The sequence below is a fragment of the Oncorhynchus nerka genome, linkage group LG14, assembly GCF_034236695.1.
Source record: "Oncorhynchus nerka isolate Pitt River linkage group LG14, Oner_Uvic_2.0, whole genome shotgun sequence".
Taxonomy (NCBI): Eukaryota; Metazoa; Chordata; class Actinopteri; order Salmoniformes; family Salmonidae; genus Oncorhynchus; species Oncorhynchus nerka.
The window spans coordinates 8,957,319-8,967,542 of NC_088409.1; the positions used below are offsets into that span (position 1 = coordinate 8,957,319).

A 10,224-nucleotide genomic window follows, 5' to 3' on the forward strand; every position below is an offset into this window, starting at 1 on the left:
ATTTGTCACATACACATGGTTAGCGGATGTTAATGCGAGTGTAGCGAAATGCTTGTTAAATAAATATATCAAGACATCTCAGGTTACACAGACCCACAAAGAATTCAAAAAACAAATCCAATTTTGATCAACTCCCATATCTACTGGGTGAAATACCACAGTGTGACATCACAGCAGCAAGATGTGTGACCTGTTGCAACAAGAAAAGGGCAACCAGTGAAGAACAAACACCATTGTAAATACAACCCATATTCATGTTTATTTATTTTCCCTTTTGTACTTTAACTATTTGCACATCCTTACAACACTGTATATATACATAATATAACATTTTAAATGTCTCTATTCCTTTGAAACTTTTGGGAGTGTAATGTTTCATTTTAATTTTTTTATTTTTATTTCACTTTTGTTATTATATATTTCACTTGCTTTGGCAATGTAAACATATGTTGCCCATGCCAATAAAGCCCATTGAATTGAGAGAGAGAGAGAGTGAGAGAGACATCAAGTACCAAGTAGTTGATTGGTGTGTGATAATTAATTTCATTATGTGTCACATCAGTAAACGTGTGTTTCAGTTCGATGTGACGTGGCCGGACGTCAGTCCCGGTCATGTGCAGGTTCGTGCCTCTAAATACGCCGTATCAGTTGGCTAGGAGCATCCTGGCCGTCTCATTGCCACTACTATTAATGTGTTTTCCCGTTCTGCTCCGACGTTCTAGAATCTAGCACATCTACAATTAATCGTGAAATTGTACGACTATTTAGGGGGCCCCTATTGTGTATCACCGAGTGAAGCCATCGCTACAGCATACCCTGCGTTATTGCTGGCAGCGTGTTTCTCGTGTTGAAGGCCTATAATTCTGTATATATTCTGCTTGCCCAGTAGCTCTTGGGAATCGAAAGCTAAAATGAATAAGAGGCTGCTATGTGCGCAACTTCGACACAAGAGAGCGCTCCTAAACGGGGGACGGTTGCAGCTGAACCGCAAGAAAGGATCCTATAGACAGTAGACTACATATAAGCGCATACTTTAACCATCTCCTTCAAAACAAAGGAGAGGAGAGAAGATGCGTTGAAATACTTATAAATTAACGATCGCTCTTATTTTTATTATTGTGATTGAAAACAAAAAATATATATGTCGCGTATTTATTTATTTCCAAATTGCAGCCTATATTCGTATTTAAAAAAAATGTATTAGGTCTATTTATTAGCCTCAATTGAAAACGAAGTAGGCCAAACAAGGACCAAGATTGGTAAGTTTGTTCTATTAATTTGTATATAATATAAATAGACTAATCCTATTTAAACATATGTATCGGCATAGATCCATGCATTATCAATTCGTAGGCTATATGTTACAAGATAAGTTACAGAAATTATATTTTAAGAATTTCATTTAAAAAAAAATATATATATATATATATATATTCTGTCAGTGAAATCAGTGCACTATATTTGACCGACCGCTGCTGCTTCAATGCAGTCGGGGCTTTGTGTCACCAATATGTTTGTATCTATAAAGCAGTTCCTACAGCGGGCTGTCGGTTCGGCGACACATCACAGGCTTCTTCAAACGGAAAGATAATTGACCGTTTCCACCTCTGTTCACAATAGGGCAGTCCGGTGGGACTGTAACGTAGACTCATCTCTCTGGAAATTCATGCAAATTCATGACTCTGAATTTATTGTGAAAATATATATTAATTAAATGATCTTAAAATTGAAGGAAATATACTACATTTTAGCCATAGTCTAAACAAACTATTTGGAAAATAATTTATGAAATTATCTAATAATTGTCTGAACAACCCGTTTAGGCTATTCTATAGACTAATAATTATGTAGACAAAAAATACGATTAACAAAATGAAATAGAAAAAAAACAATTGAAAACATTACAGGCCTACTTAATATATCAGGGAACATAACAAGTCAAACCTTTGTCGCCCAAACCTGATTCTGTAGCGCTTACATGAGAAATACCGTGGAAAGCGTGAGCACAAATAATACTAGTGTCTGTTTCGATGAGGGTGACAACTTTCCATAGAGTGTTTTCACACCTTTATACAAACCCCCAGGTCTCGGCATTTCTGAAAACAAATCTCATACAATTTGTCATGTGGTTTACAAGAAAACGAATTGTTATGTGAAAGGTATAAATGGTCAAGCCATGCAATAATTTACCGTAGCTAATTCCTCTGTATAGGTCTAACAGACGGATTTTACTACACATATCTGTGCTATCAATTTAATTGCTACTCCGTAATTAAATTGTTCTAATTTTCTAGTTAGCATCTTGCTATTATAAATCAATATGACAGAGAAGAGAGCTTAAACAAACATTTAGACCTACCGTGGGGTCCGGGGGAGGAAAAGGCCCTATGTGTCTTAGTGAAGGGTTCTATAATGACGTGATAATTGTCGATCATCCGCCGGTCAATGACCTGACGGGCTGTAAGAGAGATAGTTCAATGAGCGTTGTCTGCCGGGAATACACAAATAACTAGCGATAGGTGGAGGGGGGGGACACGGGAAACCTGGATGTACAGTTTTATTTAGGATGGTACAACAACAACAAAAAAGACACAACATTTAACATTTTACTCCAAGAGGTTGACATATATAAGTAGAAAAAATAACAAGTGAACTAACACTCTCACTTGACCCCACCCCCCCGTCCCCACCACTTTACTAACTCTGACCTTGCTCATAACTACTTTGTTGAGGACAAATGTACTGACTACGACTGTGGTATGAGGGTTGTCCCGTCTAGCTATCTGTAGATGAATGTACTGACTACGACTGTGGTATGAGGTTGTCCCGTCTAGCTATCTGTAGATGAATGTACTGACTACGACTGTGGTATGAGGTTGTCCTGTCTAGCTATCTGTAGATGAATGTACTGACTACGACTGTGGTATGAGGTTGTCCTGTCTAGCTATCTGTAGATAAATACACTGACTGTAAGTCACTCTGAATAAGACCGTCTGCTAAATGAATAAAATGTATTAAAATAATAATAATAATAATAAAAAGCTAAATATAGGCCAGGAGAAGTAGGTTACTCCTTTATTATGTTTAAATGTACAGAGCAGAATAAAACCCACGCCTCTCTGATAGGTCCTTATCTGGGAGATGTAGTGTAGCTTAACGTTTCACTATCAGCCTTACTGCGCAGTAACATTTTGTATAAACTAAAAACATTTAAACGGACTTTTTTTTTTAATCAGTTAAATATCACACCCCCCAAAAAAGGGTAAATATATGTGGACTGAGCCATCTATCACGATCCATCTAAAAGCCACACCCATGGCCTTCACAGCAAAATTGGGGTGTGAAACGGGAATCACGTAATCACCCGTGCAGGTTATCACAGGGGGAGCAGCTCGTCAGTTTACACAGTGGTAACTCAGTGCACACGGCCAGCCAGACGGGCAGGAGGACTTCCCTGCCTCTTGATTTACAGTAGCCTATAGCCAGTTAGCCCGTTTGAGAGTATAGCTCTATAGCCTATGCGATTCTAATTGGGATATTTTGGATATACTTAAAATAAATAAAATAATATTGTACTTTTATTTCTCCAAAGGATGCAGAACTTTTCAAGAAGATCCTGGTTCCGGTGCGTCTCCAACCCTTCTGACAGAAGCCCCGGAGAAGAATTGGAAAGAAAAAAAAAAGAAGACCGTGGGACCGAATAACATTTAATCTTACCTGACAAAAAAAATACCATGCTCGGAGAGGAAGAGAGCAACACCTTTCCTTCCCCCAAAGGACGCCCCCGCCCGGAGGAGGAGGAGAAAGTCCCCGGTGGTGGTGCAGATGACCCGGCTATGGCCGGCAGCGCTAGCCGATACACCGACGGACTCGGGCCAGACCGCTATTATATCTCACCCCCATCCAAGCAAACTGGAGACATGGCGAGTCCATGTTCGTTATTCCTTATTCTCAGTCCGGTACCGTTTACACGGGTTCCGGTGGATCCAGATATTCGACATCGCTTCACTTCAGCTCGGTGTTGCTCCCCACGGGGATTCTCCTCGGCGGGGCGCAATCAGTTCGGCTCGGCCTACCAGTTAGACAGGGTGGTGTCTCTACCCTCCATACAGCACCGGCTCCGGATCGGCCAGTGCCCTACCCTCAGGCACGGGGGTGAGGGCTCAGGTCTACCTCTGCAACCGGCCTCTCTGGCTCAGGGTTCCACCGTCATCAGACCAGAGATGATTATCACCAAACAGGGCAGGTGGAGTGCGACGTGGCCAGCGGCTAAAGCTGCTTCGTTCGGCGGGTGCCGAGTGTTGCTTTCATACTGTCCTGAAACTGTATTCTCTGGAAACTTCTCTCATACATTAAAATACGGAAAAGGCGCCTGAATACTGAAAAGGATGCCATCATCACATTGTATTCATATTTGATGTTGTGAAACTGTATTCTCTGAAACACCCACACATTAATTTGTTCTCAAATTCTCACCAGATCTGGCACATTTAAAAATACGCAAACACACACACACACACACACTATTTGAATCCTTGTCTGTTTATCAGGCGGATGTTCCCGTTCCTGGGTTTCAATTTGATGGGTCTGAACCTCTCTGCTCATTACAACGTGTTTGTGGAGGTCGCGCTTTCGCGACCCCAACCACTGGAGGTTCCAAGGCGGGAAATGGATCACCTGTGGAAAGGCGGACAATAATATTGCAGGGTATGATCCGATAAATGATAGGCAGTAGAAAGATTTCTAAATAGTTGTTTTGATTTACATTAACCACGGCGATTATGAAACAATCTTTTTACATTTATTTTTAAATGAATTTTTTAAAACACATTTTTCCTTCTTTAGGAAACAAAATGTACGTCCATCCTGAATCCCCCAACACGGGAGCACATTGATGAGACAGGAGATCTCGTTCGGCAAACTGAAGCTCACCAACAACAAAGGAGGCAGTAACAACAGCGCACAGGTGATGAATTTGTTTTATACCACCTGCACGGGGGTCATTTTAAGGAAATATAAATATATTCTAATAAGCCTGGGAATGTATTGGATTATGTACGAAATATTTTCATCGTTTTAAAAAAAGAAAATCCTACTGTGGTTATTATTAATGTGTAACTTCCAGGCTCATTGTTTTAAATGCAAAATAAAAATAAACAACATATTTATTTCATTGTTATTATTATGCAGATCGTCCATAATGACATATAGATATCTTTATTAAGCCAAATCCTGAAAACATTCGTAAACTTGCATTGGTGTCATTTGGTATGTCATTATTTATGTATTTATTTTACCTTTAATTAACCAGGCAAGTCAGTTAAGAACAAATTCTTATTTTCAATGACGGGCGTACCAGAACAGTGGGTTAACTGCCTTGTTCAGGGGCAGAACGACAGATATTTAGGTCTGATTTGATCTAAGCACCCTTTCGGTTACTAGTCCAACGCTCCCAGCTAGGCTACCTGCTGCACCCGTACAGGATTTGGCCCACAAATAAGTCTCCCCCGTTGACTTTCTGTTCGGTTTCTCTGTGTACAGATGATAGTTCTTCAGTCTCTTCATAAGTATCAGCCGTTGCTACACATTGTAGAGGTGACAGAGGGTTGGAGGACATGAGCAGTGACCCAAAGACCCAGACCTTCACCTTCCCTGAGAACCAGTTTATAGCCGTCACGGCCTATCAGAACACTGATGTAAGAATGCATCTTTCACTATCGTTCTTCTCTCTCTGTCCTCTCCCTCTTACTCTCTCTCTCTCTCTGTCGTCTCCCTCGCTCTGTCCTCTCTCTGTCCTCTCTCTCTGTCGTCTCCCCCTGCTTTCGTTCTCTCTCTCTCAGTCCTCTCCCCCTCGCTCTCTCTCTCTCTCTCCCTCCCCCTGCTCTCTCTCTCCCTGTCTCTCTCTCTGGCCTCTCCCCTGCTCTCTCTCTGTCCTCTCCCCTGCTCTCTCTCTCTGTCCTCTCCCTCTGCTCTCTCTCTGTCCTCTCCCCGCCCTCGTTCTCTCTCCTCTGTCCCTCCCTCTGCTCTCTCTCTCTGTCCTCTCCCTCTGCTCTCTCTCTGTCCTCCCCCTGCCCTCGTTCTCGGTTCCTCTCTCCTCTGGCCTCTCCCCTGCTCTCGTTCTCTCTCTCTGGCCTCTCCCCCTGCTCTCGTTCTCTCTCTCTCTCTGGCCTCTCCCCCTGCGCTCGTTCTCTCTCTCTCTCTGGCCTCTCCCCCTGCTCTTGTTCTCTCTCTCTCTGGCCTCTCCCCTGCTCTCGTTCTCTCTCTCTCTGGCCTCTCCCTGTCTCGTTCTCTCTCTCTCCTGGCCTCCCCTGCTCTCCCCCTCCTCTCTCTCATGGCCTCTCCCCCTATGCTCTCTCTCTCCTCTCCCCCTGCTCTCTCTCTCCTCTCCCCCTGCTCTCGTTCTCTCTCCTCTCCTAGCTCTCCCCTGCTCTCTCGTTCTCTCTCTCTCTGGCCTCTCCCCTGCTCTCTCTCTCCTCCCCTCTCCCCCTGCTCTCTCTCTCCTCCTCTCCCCTCTCTCTCTCTCTCTGGCCTCTCTTCCCTCCCCCTCCTCTCTCTCTGGCCTCTCCCCTGCTCTCTCTCTCTCTCCCCTGCTCTCTCCTCCCCCTGCTCTCTCTCTCCTGGCCTCCCCCCTGCTCTCTCTCCTCTCCCCCTGCTCTCTCTCTCTCTCTGCTCTCTCCTCCCTCCCCTGCTCTCTCTCTGGCCTCTCCCCTGCTCTCTCTCTCCCTCTCCCCCTGCTCTCTCTCTCTGGCCTCTCCCCTGCTCTCTCTCTCCTCTCCCCTGCTCTCTCTCTCTCTCCCCCTGCTCTCTCTCTCTCCTCTCCCCCTGCTCTCTCTCTCTCCTCTCCCCCTGCTCTCTCTCTCTCCCCCTCTCCCCTCTCCCCTGCTCTCTCTCTCTCTCAACCCTGTATCTCACTATAACACAGTTTTCTAATTGCTACTCTCTTGTTTCCGTAGATCACACAACTGAAAATTGACCACAACCCGTTTGCGAAAGGATTCAGGGATAACTATGATTCGTGAGCATCTTTAATGTTTCCACCATATTGATATTCACTTACAAATGACCGTAATACAACAACGGTTTGTTGTTGCAAGATGTCTTATCCCTGTCACATTTCCGTATACACCCGAGTGTACAAAACATTAAGAACACCTTCCTAATATTGCGTTTGCAGCCCCCTTTGCCCACACAACAGTCCCTCAATTCGTCAGAGCATACACTCTACAAGGTGTCGAAAGCGTTCCACAGGGAGGCTGGCCCGTGTAATAAGACTCTACAAGGTGTGACGTTCCACAGGAGGCTGGCCCGTGTAATAAGACTCTACAAGGTGTCGAACGCGTTCCACAGGGAGGCTGGTCCGTGTAATAGACTCTACAAGGTGTCGAACGCGTTCCACAGGGAGGCTGGCCCGTGTAATAGACTCTACAAGGTGTCGAACGCGTTCCCAGGGAGGCTGGCCCGTGTAATAAGACTCTACAAGGTGTCGAACGCGTTCCACAGGGAGGCTGGCCCGTGTAGACTGTCCTGTGTTGATGGACCATTCTTGATACACACAGGGAAACTGTTGAGTGTGAAAAACCCTGCAGCGACTGGCCTGCCTCTGGCACCTACTACCATACCGCATTCAAAGCCCCTTGAATCTTTGTCTTGTCCATTCACCCTCTGAACGGCACACATACACAATCCATGTCTCAAGGCTTAAACATAATTATTTAACCAGGTCTCCTCCCTTCATCTACATTGATTGAAGTGGATTTAACAGGTGACATCATTGAGTGATAATAGCTTTCACCTGGATTCACCTGGTCAGTCTGTGTCATGGATAGAGCAGGTGTCCTTAATGTTTTATACACTCAGTGTACATCTCTCTTCTCTATGATATTCTAGGATGTACACAGCTCCAGAGGGTGACCGGCCCACCCCCTCCCCCACCGGCTCCCAACAGATCGTCCCAGGTGCTGTGCACCAAGCTACGCCATGCAACCTTTCTTCCCAGGACAGGTCATCAACAACCTGCCCCAGAACCGCTTCTACAACAGTGAGAGGACAGTACCCCAGACCAACAGTCTCTTCCCCCTCAGCCAGAGGACAGCGCCTCCCAGAGGGTGGTTTTATCTCCATGCAACAGGGAGGCTGGCCCCAACAAACTGGATCTCAGTTCCTATGAAGGGGACTACTCTCTAGCAGCCTGCTCCCTTACGGGATTAAATCCCTGCCTCTACAGAACTCCCACGCTCTCACCTACTACCCAGACTCTCCTTTCACTTCCATGGCAGCAGGATGGGGCTCTAGGAGGATCTTACCAGAGAAAGGTGACCACGGGCCTGCCGTGGTCCTAGACCCAGCCCCACTGGGTTCCCAGAGGACCAGCTGTCTGTGCCTGACAAAGACAAGGCTCAGGGGGAAAGATCAACGGCAGTAGTGTCGGTAACACATAGCTTCAACGTGGACTGATTCTCACTCTTCACGCCGGGCTTGGAAAGCTGACTCTGGGGCCCTGGTGTGTAAAAGGAGACGTACGCCTCTGAGTGGACCCGGCACAGAGAACTCCCCCACTGTAAAGGGTGAGGGTCTGACTGCCACTGACACCTACAGCAAAGAGTCATCCCTTTCTAAAAGTATGGCTTACTATTCCTTCTACACAGGCCCTTAATTATCTTGTCACCTTTTAGAAAATCTTTGATGCCAGGTTTCCCCTCCTTTTCGTATTGGTTGGAAGTTTCAAGTCTGTCGACATTCTGCCAAACCAGTGCCACCTACACCAACCTTATTCACCAGGGGTTTTTAACAGTCTGTCGACATTCTGCCAAACCAGTGCCACCTACACCAACCTTATTCACCAGGGGTTTTTAACAGTCTGTCGACATTCTGCCAAACCAGTGCCACCTACACCAACCTCATTCACCAGGGGTTTTTAACAGTCTGTGGACATTCTGCCAAACCAGTGCCACCTACACCAACCTTATTCACCAGGGGTTTTTAACAGTCTGTGGACATTCTGCCAAACCAGTGCCACCTACACCAACCTCATTCACCAGGGGTTTTTAACAGTCTGTGGACATTCTGCCAAACCAGTGCCACCTACACCAACCTTATTCACCAGGGGTTTTTAACAGTCTGTCGACATTCTGCCAAACCAGTGCCACCTACACCAACCTCATTCACCAGGGGTTTTTAACAGTCTGTCGACATTCTGCCAAACCAGTGCCACCTACACCAACCTTATTCACCAGGGGTTTTTAACAGTCTGTCGACATTCTGCCAAACCAGTGCCACCTACACCAACCTTATTCACCAGGGGTTTTTAACAGTCTGTCGACATTCTGCCAAACCAGTGCCACCTACACCAACCTCATTCACCAGGGGTTTTTAACAGTCTGTCGACATTCTGCCAAACCAGTGCCACCTACACCAACCTTATTCACCAGGGGTTTTTAACAGTCTGTGACTGGACAGTGTGATTTAAAAAGAATTAACAATCTACGATGGACCGTGGGAATTGTTCTCAAAGTGCCAGAGTATTCGATATAACCCAGTGGGTTGTGCTATGACGTATTCTATTGTCCTCCAATGTACCCGGGTTGATGTGTGTTTGTACAACATATGCCTTCACATTGAAGTTGTAGTTTTTACCGAGCGTGACTGGTTCTATTGAAGACGATGTGTGAATATGATGCTGTAAAATGAAGGGTCTTGTATCAAATAGACTGGACATTGTTAAGAGTTGTTTTTGTGCTGTTGTTTTATCTTAATAAAATAAAAATAAAAGCTTCAAGGTTCGTTATATCCAACTATTGAATGAATAGTGAGTCTTTGGTCCATCAGAGTAACGGAATAAGATAACAGCCTAAATCAGGACTACACCATACCGACTCTTATATCGACAAAAAAGCGCCAATCTGTACCATTTATATATTATTTAACTAGGCAAGTCATTTTAAAGAACAAATTCTTATTTACAATGTCGTTCTACCCGGGGAAGAGTAGGTTTAACTGCCTTGTTCAGAGGGCAGAACAACAGACTAGGCTACCTGTCTCTACCTGCTGCCATCAAGGTCCAGACATCCTGTCCGTTTGTTACTTTGGTTGGCGTTCTACCCGGGGAAGAGTGGGTTTAACTGCCTTGTTCAGAGGGCAGAACAACAGACTAGGCTACCTGTCTCTACCTGCTGCCATCAAGGTCCAGACATCCTGTCCGTTTGTTACTTTGGTTGGCGTTCTACC

General features: G+C 45.2%; 1 pseudogene; it reads left to right on the forward strand.

Annotated features, from left to right (window-relative positions):
* The first annotated feature begins 3,734 nt into the window (after positions 1-3,734).
* LOC135575112 (eomesodermin-like) lies at positions 3,735-9,630 on the forward strand (annotated as a pseudogene).
* The last annotated feature ends 594 nt before the right edge of the window (positions 9,631-10,224 follow it).